The 11,311-nt window shown below is 40.3% G+C and overlaps 1 long non-coding RNA gene across 1 annotated transcript in view; it reads right to left on the reverse strand.

Moving 5' to 3' along the window:
* Window positions 1-5,703, reverse strand: part of LOC122790979 — a 151,454-nt gene extending 145,751 nt beyond the window's left edge. Inside the window, exon 1 of the long non-coding RNA XR_006363057.1 lies at window positions 5,642-5,703. This is a non-coding gene — a long non-coding RNA (uncharacterized LOC122790979). The remainder of the gene's footprint in view (window positions 1-5,641) is intronic.
* Window positions 5,704-11,311: the final 5,608 nt, after the last annotated feature.

The raw sequence follows: 11,311 nt of genomic DNA on the forward strand, positions 1-11,311 counted from the left end.
GGAGGACATGCAGACTCCGCACAGAAGGCACCCCAGCTGAGGATCGAACCGGAGAACCTCTTGCTGTGAGGCAGCAATGCTAACCACTGCACCACCGTGGCCGCCCTTTTTGCACCCTCATAAATAAAACTACCAAATTCCATGCTGCCCTAGCCACCTACTCACCGGACATAGCCATGATAACCGAAACCTGGTTAAAGCCACACATTAAAGAGAATGAAGTTATCCCACCCAGCTATAACATCATTAGACAAGACAGGTTAAGCAAGGGAGGCAGTAGAGTGGCCATTATCTTTAAAGACACCCTCAAAATTGAACTACTTAACTGTGCCTGTCCAGATCTACCCAACTCCGAAATCGTAACTACTCACCTCAATATCATTTCCAACAAAAACATAATTATCATTGCCACCTATCTCTCCATGCAATAATCTTCTTACCACTGAATATCTACTGTCCTGGGCATCTACCAATTTCAGCCAAGAAACTATAGTTCTTGGTGACTTCAATCTTGACAGGTACTCCTGCTCATCTAATATCCCCTCAAACTTCATAAACCTATTCAACTTCATTCAAACTATAACCTGTCCAACTCGCACAGATAAACTTTCTAATAAGCAGTCCACACTAGATTGGATTCTGACTAATAGACCTAACCTACACTACCTAGCTGGATGCTTGCCAGACTCCCTTACTGACCATTCTCCAACCTTTCTCTGCAGAAAACACATACATACTCAAAGTAACAACTACAAATTCATCCGTAATACAAACAATTTCTCCACCGCTACCTTTAACCTATTACTTCAACAATGTGACTAGACACTACCTAAACACCTCCATCTAGACCTGGCTGTCCAATATTTTAACAACACCTACCTTAACATACTTAATAGTCTTGCTCCCACTAGAAAAGTATGCCAAAGAGCCAAGCAACTACCTTGGCTATCAAATAACACCAAACTGCTACTTAAACATAGAGACAGAACATGGTCAACTTACCAATCTACCAAAGATACATCCAACCTCTTAGCATATAAACAGCTTTGGAATTTAGCTAAAGAATAAATCAAAAGGACAAACAAACCTACTTCCAGACCATTGAACAAAAACACCTAAAAACCCCCCAAAAATTCTGGCAAAGCATTAACAACCTCCTTAGCCCCGGTCATGACCCAACCCATACCCCTATCTCTACCAACAACTCTGACCCTATTGCTACTCAATTCAACTCCCACTTTATTAATTCCATAACCACCCTACTGGGCACCCAGACCATCCAAACACTTACCCTTCCCACTCCAGCTCCGGATAATCCCAACCCCCTAACTTAATACCATTCAAACTAGGTACATAAAAATAAACTCCTAACCAAATTAAAGTCCTGCAGTCTTGCTGCTGACTAACTTCCTAATGAATTTCTACAGATTACTGCATCTTCTATCACCTACCACATATCTGTCTCGATCAATCGTCCCATTACAGAGCAATACATTCCTCTTCTCTGGAAATTATCATACATCATTTCCCTCCACAAAGGTGGACCCTCCAGGGAACTAACCAACTACCATCCAATATCTATCCTCTCCCCCTCGCAAAAATCCTAGAGAAATGCATCCACAATAAGTTCCTTCATCACCTCCTTAGTCACAACCTGCTATTTAGCTCTCAGCATGGCTTTGGCCCTAAACGTAGCACTAGCATAGCTCTAATATCTTTCACCAATATTATTATCTCCTAAATGAAGGTCACTCTGTCTCCTCTATCTTTCTTGATATGTCCAAAGTCTTTGACACTGTTTTTCACCAATTACTTCTGGACAAACTCTCATCTTATGGCCTCACTACTGCATCCCTAACCTGGTTTTATAGTTATCTTTCCAATCATCAGCAAGCAACTAAATGGGCAAACAGTCTCTCCCCCCTACTTCCCATCTCAGTCGGTGTACTCCAAGGTTCCATACTTGGTCCCCTCCTCTTTACCATATTTACTAACAATCTCAGCTCAGTAACTCGGCTGGCCCACATTGTACAGTAGGCTAATGATTCAACACTTATATGCTTAGATCTCTCACCACTAGAACTTCAAAGAGTAATGCAAACTTCCTTTCAAGACATAGAAAAATACCTCTTGAGCAACAACTCATGCTTAACCCAAACAAAACCAAGATTATAGTATTCAGAAACAAAATATCCAAACCTGGCCAATCCCCTTTCACAATCCTGTCCTCAAATGGAACCAAAATAGAACCTACTAACCAGACTAAACATCTAGCTGTTACAACAGACAAGAATCTAAAATTCGACAAACATATTTCTCTGACTATCAAGAAAGTTCATGCCAAACTTGACACCCTCTATAGGGCCAAACCATACCTTACTCAGAGTGCCAGATTAGCCACTGTTCAGTTGCACCTGCTTTCCACCCTCCTATATGGAGCTCACATATTCACAAACCTACATAAGACTAAGCTCAACAACCTAGAATCCTGCTACAACAAAATCGCCAAAATTGTCATTAATCAACCATACAGGACCCACCACTGCACTGCCCTCTGCCAGCAAAACTGGCTGGAACTCCCTAATCTTTTATCACAACCAAATGGCCATGACTCACAAAATAATCTACCAACCCAGTAACTGCCCTGCTCTCTCTAACCTTGTCAAAACTAGTAGCATTACCCAGTCCCTCAGATCCTCCAACAAGCTAATGCTAAGTTTTTCCTGCTCCCACAACTACCACGGTGACTCCCTTTATTCCCACAAAATTGCCAGATTATGAACACTCTTCCCCAACCCATTACACAAAATCCTCCCCACCATGAGGTTCAAACAACTCATAAATAACTCCCTAGCCAAACACTGGCTTTGGCCCTGCTTATTCACCAGGCTAATTTTCTTCCTATCACCCGGTAACATACCTTATCCTCTACTTTGAACTCCTACTATACTCCCTCCATCTCTCTGCAAACTCATAGTAGCTCTCACACTGTTTCACTGATAGACATTGATTCTTTGTTTCCAGCCCATAGTGTACATACATTTGGAATAGGAATTGATCTCCCTGTCTTTATTTCACTGTTCAGATACATGCATACTGTCTCAGAATTTATTGTGCACACTGTCTTTGTAATCTGTATCCTGTAAAAGTTTACAATGGCTTGTAATTCCACTTCAGATTCTGTATACCCATGTACACTCCGTACTGACTACTGTATTAAAATTGTATTATAAAATTATTATTATTGTATGCTTTATTGCTGCATGTGGCACTTTTCTCCCCGGGCCTCCACTGAAAATGGGCTTCTGCCCCAGTCGGACACTACCTGGTTAACAAATTTAATAAATGAATAATATATATATATATATATATATATATATATATATATATATATATATGTGTGTGTGTGTGTGTGTGTGTGTGTGTGTGTGTGTGTGTGTGTGTGTGTATACATATATATATATATATATATATATAGATAGATAGATATAGATATATGAAAAATAAAATGTTTTAAAGTAAGACATTGAATGCTGTGTAACATTATGAGTGAATGTATTGTATGTATTTTCTCCTTTGTCTCACCCCTCTTTTTTCATCTGTTTTTCTTATTTTAATTATGCATTCTTTTGTCCTTTATTATTTTCTTTCTCTCCCATTTATGCAAATTTTTTTACAGATACAAAATCCTCTAGAGTGCCTGGGTACATACCTCCCAGGTGAATCAGCACTCACCCACAGACCATCCAGGGATGTCCTCACAAGCTGGAATGATGCACTGGCCCTGCAGACACCTCAGAACCTGGCAGCCTGGCAAAACTCACTGATTTGGTAGTTTGGGACTTAGTTGAGCACATGCTGGAGCAGGCCATGGACAGAGAGATTCAGCCAGTTGAAAATTCTTATCATTGTGCTCAAGACACACTATCCCAGGTGGCCGGGACCACAACAGCACCATAAGTCCCTACCACCTCAATGTCAGGTTCTTTCAATGTACCACCATCTGGCAGTGGGAACATTGGAGTCTCTGTGGACTGGAGCCACAGCTGGCACCTCCTCAGACAGTCTTCATTGTCTTCTCTCCACACCCTCATACCTGTCTCTCACACATATGACCCTCTTTTATAAAACCAATTGTGCCCCCCTCTCTAACCTCCTCTAACACAACTCTGTTGATGTGTTTCTGCTGTGTCTCCTTCTTTGTGTTCCCCCTTCTAAACTTTTCTTAAATCCTCCTTTCTGTTCTTTAAAGTTACCAACAGGGTGTCAACATCAGGATGCCCCTATAGATTTTTTTAAAACCCTTTACTTTTTTTTCTCTCTTTCAAGCATGACTGCACATAGCCATGTCCATCCAAAATATCCAAATACATACAAAGTAATATGAAGCCTATAGCTTCTACATAGTACTTCATAAATACTTAATGCTTATCTTTAGGTATTTTACACTTTTATTGCAAGTTGGTGTGGTTTTCAAAATGAATTCCCTTTTCATTATTCAGTGGAAATAACTTGTGCTTAGCTTATTTGCATATACTGGTAACAATGCTGCTTGCTGAAAACTGAGATGTAGCTGTGAACTCCTGGACTATAACTATCATCCATTAATCTAATCTTCTGTTCCATCTCATAAGCAAAACATGTTGTACATAAACTGCATGTGTCAAAGAATTTTATCCCCATTTCCTAACCATAATACAAACATTTCTTCCATAGCCAAAGTGAACATATTTCAAAACTAGGGACTATCATATCCCCAACAGCAATACCTACAACTATTGAAAAAATTGATTGTTAAATGAAAAGTAATTATTATCCAATATTAATAATAAACTATGCCTCGTACAATATATTTCTATACATCCTTTTACTCAATAAAGTCAACAATTTTCTGTGTTGCTGTCATGTGAGATATCATAGTGTATAAAGATTTAACATCTCGGGATGACAAATTTCACATCCATAGTAACTTCACAGCTATCAACTTAAAAGTGAAAACAGTACTTCGTATATGATGGAAAAATTCCCCAGTAAAGGCTTTAAAATATGTTCTAATATTATTGCCAGTGTTAATATCAACACATAATGGGAAAAGTAGGACAGGCAACACTGCAAGAGACAATGGTGGGTTTTAAAATGACAGCAGACAAGAAAGTGCTCCTCATGTGAGTTGGTGGAGTTATTTAAGTAGATAAGACAAGATGTAAGGAAACAAAAGAAGGGTAACAGCAATAGAAAAATACAGGCCTGGAATCAATCATTAAGTTGCGACAGTCATTGAAACCTTTGAAAGGTATATATTGACACAGTGGTGTTTATAAAGATAATAAAATAGATATTATCAATAAGTGAAACTTGGGTTTTGCTAGGAATTTATATCTGTTCTGCGTGGCTACCATTTTCCTGTGTCTAGTTGTGAAGCTTTAAAAAAAAAAAAAAAAAAACTACATACAACCCACTCCTAGGTTTTTTAATTTGTTTAGTTTATTTTTTATTTAGTAGTTGCACAACCTGCAGTACAGGAGAATCAATATTTACTCAGATCTGCAAAGATTCTATAACCATCTGAAATCTCAATGAGCATCAAGCATCACTTTTACATTCTGATATGTTAGAGTTCTTTAAAATGTGCTTTACTTACAGTTTTCTTCTCATATGCGACATTGTTATTAGGCAGAATATTTTTCTTTGCCAATAATCTGCATGGAAAACAAATAGGATGAATGAAATTATGTAGGTAATTTTAAGGTTATAAAAAGCTATATATTTACCATTTATTTTTAAGAAAATTCAATAAATAGCACAAGAGTAAGTGAATTTATAACAAAAATTAGTTTGCTTTAGAAAAGAAAAGTGCAGCACAGTAACTCAGCGATTAAACTGTGTACTTCATAATCCCTGGATACAATTTCCACTCTCGACCACTGGTTGCTGTCTATGTGGAGTTTAAAACGCTCTTTCTATTTTTACATGGGTTTCACCACTCTGGTTTCCTTCAACATCCATAAACAGGATTTAGCACCTGCTCTAGATGTCTACAATTTACCTCATTTGCCATAGCCCTTGTGGTCTGCATCACGGCTGAACACAGGTCAGAGGAGCCCTGTTCACTTATCAGGTTAACAAATGAATAAATTAAACTGAAACAGCACTGATGAAAATACGTGTTAGAAAAAAAATGACATGGTTTCTGTGAAAAGTTGTGGAAAACCTGTAGCTGTATGTAAAGATGCAGCAAACCTGTGAAATGTAACAAGCTATATAAATTTTATTCCATATAAATGCAATTTATGTCTGAAAAGAGAAATTGTTTAACACACACACATTATCAGAACTAAAGGCTACACAGACTGCTACTTCCTACCAAAAGCAGCAATCCTTATTTGAGGTAGAAACGTTCTAGTTATCTAAGCAGCTTTGTTTTGGAAGAAGTCATTTGCATTTAATTTACCCAAAACAGAAATCAGAATTTGTCCAAAAGGATTCTGTTAACTTAATAACCACAGTGTTACCTCATTTCACAATACCCCTTTGCAGTCTTCAAATACTGTGACTCTTCCTTCTTAAGTTCAGAAGACAAATATTGAGTCAGTCTATGTTTTCCCCAGGGAGTGAACACTGGACTTTTAGCAGGTTTAGGAGCAGTGAAGATAATCTTTACATGAACTGAAGATGAGAAGACAGCCTGATGCTCAGAGGCAATAAGCTCATTTCTACACATCTTGTCCATTTGTCTTTTGCAAGTATCAAATTGTCATAAAACCCATAAGCAAACTGGATGAAAGATAAAACCCACAATGTTAATGTGGAAGGCACCTTCTAAAAAATATAATTATAACTCATGGCGTACCTAACGGCTCAATACAGGGACCCCTCCTTTTGGTATCTACTTCTTCATTCTCCATATTGGTAATTAGGACCTTAGCTTAAGTTTACAAAATGCAGTAAGCAGTGAGTTACTGTCATATCCCCCCCCCCTTATTCCCATTCAATGCAGGCAGGAAGTTACTGTAATATCTCAACCTTATTCCCATTCATTACAAGCAGGAAGTTACTGTCATGTCTCCCCATATTCCCATTCATTACAGGCAGGAAGTTACTGTCATATCTCCCCCTTATTCCCATTTGTTACAGGCAGGAAGTTACTATCATATCTCCTTCTTATCCTGATTTGTTACACTCAGGAAGTTACTGTCATATTCCCCCCCTTATTCCCATTCCATGCAGGCAGGAAGTTAATGTCATATCTCCCCCTTATTCCCATTCATTACAGGTATGACGTTACTGTCATAACCCCCCTTATTCTCATTCATTACAGGCATGATGTTACTGTCGTAACCCCCCTTATTCCCATTCATTACAGGCAGGAAGTTACTGTCATATCTCCCTCTTATTCTCAATCATACGAGGCAGGAAGTTATTGGCATATCTTATCCTTATTCCCATTCATTACAGGGAGGAAGTTCATAGGTTTATAGGTAGGTACTAAGCTATCTGCCAGAAGGCATTTATAAGCCTAGCCAGAGTGTGCCAGATTTCGCTCCCTCATTGATTAATTAACTGAGCCTCTGTCAAGAACAGCCAATGAAGTGATCCCAGGGGTGTATTTTCTGTTACCCATCTACTCGTCAAGGTTTCTCTTGAAGTGTGTTAGTGAGGGGCTTTGCCTAATGTAGTTAGGAATTTTGTTCCAAAGCATGGGGAGTCTCTGTGACAGGAATCTATCCCTCCAGCATGTTCTATTTATTGTTGTGGCAAGGTTTAGCTCACTCAAGCGAGTGGCTCGCAGTGACTTGGATTTCTTTAGGTGAAGCATGTCCATCAATTCTGAGTTGGACATGGCTTTGTAAGTCAGGCAGAGATCACCTCTGAGTAAGAGATATGACACTGAGTACAGCTGGAGTTTTTCCAGTCTGGCTGCATTAGGACATATGTTTGAGGCCAGTAACCCTCTTGGTGAGGTACTTTTGTGGTCTTTCCAGCTGTTGGAAGTGTCTTGTGAGGTATATCCCAAATGGGGCATTGTACTCTATGATGGGTCTGATGAGTGATGAGTAGAGGGGCACTGTAACCTCTTTATTTCTAGATGCAAAACATTTAGTAATTAGATGGGCTACATAGAAGGATTTCCTAACTACTTTGGCAATATGATTGTCAAAGGAGAGATTACTATCTACCTGGGTCCCCAGATCTCTTATTACCTCTTCTGTATTAAGGGGGCTGCCACCTATGTGGTAATTCATGGGTGTTTGTTTTTCCCAAATGGGATGACTATGAATTTTTTGGCATTTAGCTTGAGACCATGACTTTGACACCAGGTGTCTGTCTTAGTAAGGCCCTTTTGGAGAATGTGCATGTCAGCTGGAGAGTCAATTCTGCTCCCAGTTTGCAGTCATCGGCAAACTTGGTTAGCCATAGTCCTCCTGTGTTTGCCTGTACTTCTGAGAAGTATATGCCACACAGTAGTGGTCCCAGGACCGAGCCTTGTAGGACACCACTTGTGACCGGTTTAGAGTCGGACCTGGAGCCCGCTATTCTTACTATGTGTGTTCTGTTTGTAAGCCAGTTAGCATCCCATCTCATGATGTAGGGGTTTGTGTTCAGGCTAGTGAGTTTTTCTATAATTCCCGAGTGGGGAATGGTGTCAAAAGCCTTGGTGAGGTCAAGGTAGGCTGTGTGAACCATCTTCACCTCATCTAAGGCCTTGGTGACTGTCTCAAAGAAGTCAATCAGGTTTAGTAGGCATGATCTGCCCTTAAAGCCGAAGTGGGTCGGGTCAAGTGTTTGGAGGTTACCAATGTCTTTGTTAATGAGTTCCATGATGATGCGCTCCATAGCCTTGGAGATCAGGCTAGTCAGGCTTAAGGGTGTTAGTTACCAGGGTCAGTTGTGGCCCCTGCTTTGTGGAGCAGAATAACCGTTGCTGTGCACCATTCTATGGGCACGTAACCTGTGGAGAGGCTGAGGTTGAACAGTGTGTTTAGGTGGGGGGGGGTTAGTTCGTTCTGTAGTTCATGCAAGACGCAGCCTGGGACACCATCTGGCCCCACTGATGCTGTGCTTTTCACTTTTGAAGGGCTGTTTTCACCTGTGAGTCTGTGATTTCTGGGACACTACACTTTTCTGGTATTGTTGTGGATCCTTTTGGAGGTGAGAGGGGGGTGAAGTTTGCACTGAATCTATCTGCCAGGATGTTGGCAATATCATTAGGTTCAGTATATTGTGTGCCATTTTGCACTAGCTCAGAGCATATCTGCGAGTTGCCACTTAGATTCTTGACATAGCTAAAGAAGGCTTTGTGGTTATCTTTCGAATCCTTGGCTATTTTTCTTTCAAAGTTAGCCTTGGATGATTTTATGAGGGACCTTAGTTTCTTACTGATACTGATCAGGGATGTCTTTAATTCTTGGGATTTGCTTTTCTTCTGAACTAGTTTCCTCCTTCTATTGTATAGCCTGTTTATGGCAGGGGTCCACCAGACTGGTTTCCTTCTCTTAGGGGAATGAGTCTTGGTTTTGCTAGGGATGACATGATCCATGCATCCTTGTAGGTGCTCATAGAGTGCATTTGTAAAGGTTCCTGCATGTTGGACACTGTTATCCTTTAGCGCGGGGGCTGTGAAACTTACCACCTCTGTCTTAAGTAAGGAGACGTTTGCTATAGAAAAGTTTTTCACTGTGGTTTCCTTGGTTGGGGGTGGTGGTGTGGTTTGGATATCCAGAGTGATTAGTTTATGGTCTGATCTAACCAGTAACGGGTTGACCTCTGGTGCAGTACGCCTGTCACCCATGTTAGTGATAACCAGGTCCAATATGTTTTCACCTCTGGTAGGGGAGTTTACTAGCTGATCCAGGGCATTTGAGTTGATAAATTCCAGGAAACGCTGGACCTGGGAGTTTGTACTTGAGTAGTTTTCCCAGCTAACGGTAGGGTAATTGAAATCACCCAATATCAGGGTGTTCGGTAGGACCTTCATGTTTTCCAGTGTCTCCAGAAAGGCAGAGTGGTGGTCCTGGGTCATGGAGGGTGATCTGTAGAAGGCCACAATTTGCACTGCAGATTTGTCTGATCTTAGTTGCACATGGATGATCTCAGAGGTATCATGCTGCACCACTAACCTGGAGGTGTAGGTTTCCTTGATGAATATGGACAAATCCCCTCCTTGTGTGTTTCAGTCCATGTTCTGTGGCCGAAATGTCTGGTATGAGTTGTAGCCCAGTAGAGCTGGGGTGCTCTGTGTAGCCTTGAACCAGGTTTAATTTACTGCACAGATGTCGATGTTCTCCATACTGAGGAGTGCTTTGAGCACATGCATTTTGAGATTTAAACTCCTGGTGTTAAGTAGCATAACCCTCAATTTTTTTATTTGTGCTGTTTATGGAGGTACTTCATTACAGTCATATCCCTTACGGAGGTACTTATTACAGTCATATCTCACCTTATTCCCATTCAATACAGGCACAAATTTACTGTCATATCTCATCTTTATTACCATTCATTACAGACAGGAAGTCGCTGTCATACCTCCATCGTATTACCATTTATTACAGGCAGGAAGATACTGTCATATCTCCCGTATACCCATTCATTACAGGCAGGAAGTTAATTGCATATCTTCCCCTTAATCCCATTCATTACAAGCAGGAAATTACTGTCATATCTCCCCCTTATTCATTACAGGCAGGAAGTTACTGTCATATTTCCGCCATATTCACATTCATTACAGGCAGGAAGTTACTTTCATATCTTCACCTTATTCCTATTCATTACAGGCAGAAAATTACTGTCATATCCCCCCATATTCCCATCCATTACAAGAGGAAGTTACTGTCATATCTTCCTCATCTTACCATTCATTACAAGCAGGAAGTTACTGTCATATCTCCCCCATCTTACCATTCAATGCAGGCAGGAAGTTACTGTCATATCTCCTCCTTATTCCCAATCATTACAGGCAGGAAGTTACTTGCATATTTCCACCTTATCCCCATTCATTACAGGCAAAATGTTACTGTGATACCTCCCCTTATTCCCATTTGTTATACGAAGGAAGTTACTGTCATATCTTCCCCTTATTTCCATTCATTACAGGCAGAAATTTACTGACATATCTCCCCCTTATTCCCATTCATTACAGACAGGACATTATTGTCATATCACCCCTTTTCCCATTCATTACAGGCAGCAAGTTACTGCCATGTCTCCCCCTTATTCCCATTCATTATAGGCAGGATATTACTGTGGTAACCCCCCCCCTTCTTCCCATTCATTACAGGCAGAAAATTACTAGCATATCTTACCCTTTAACATT

The sequence above is a fragment of the Protopterus annectens genome, chromosome 16.part0 (assembly GCF_019279795.1).
Source record: "Protopterus annectens isolate FY-2018-M chromosome 16.part0, PAN1.0, whole genome shotgun sequence".
Classification (NCBI taxonomy): domain Eukaryota; kingdom Metazoa; phylum Chordata; order Ceratodontiformes; family Protopteridae; genus Protopterus; species Protopterus annectens.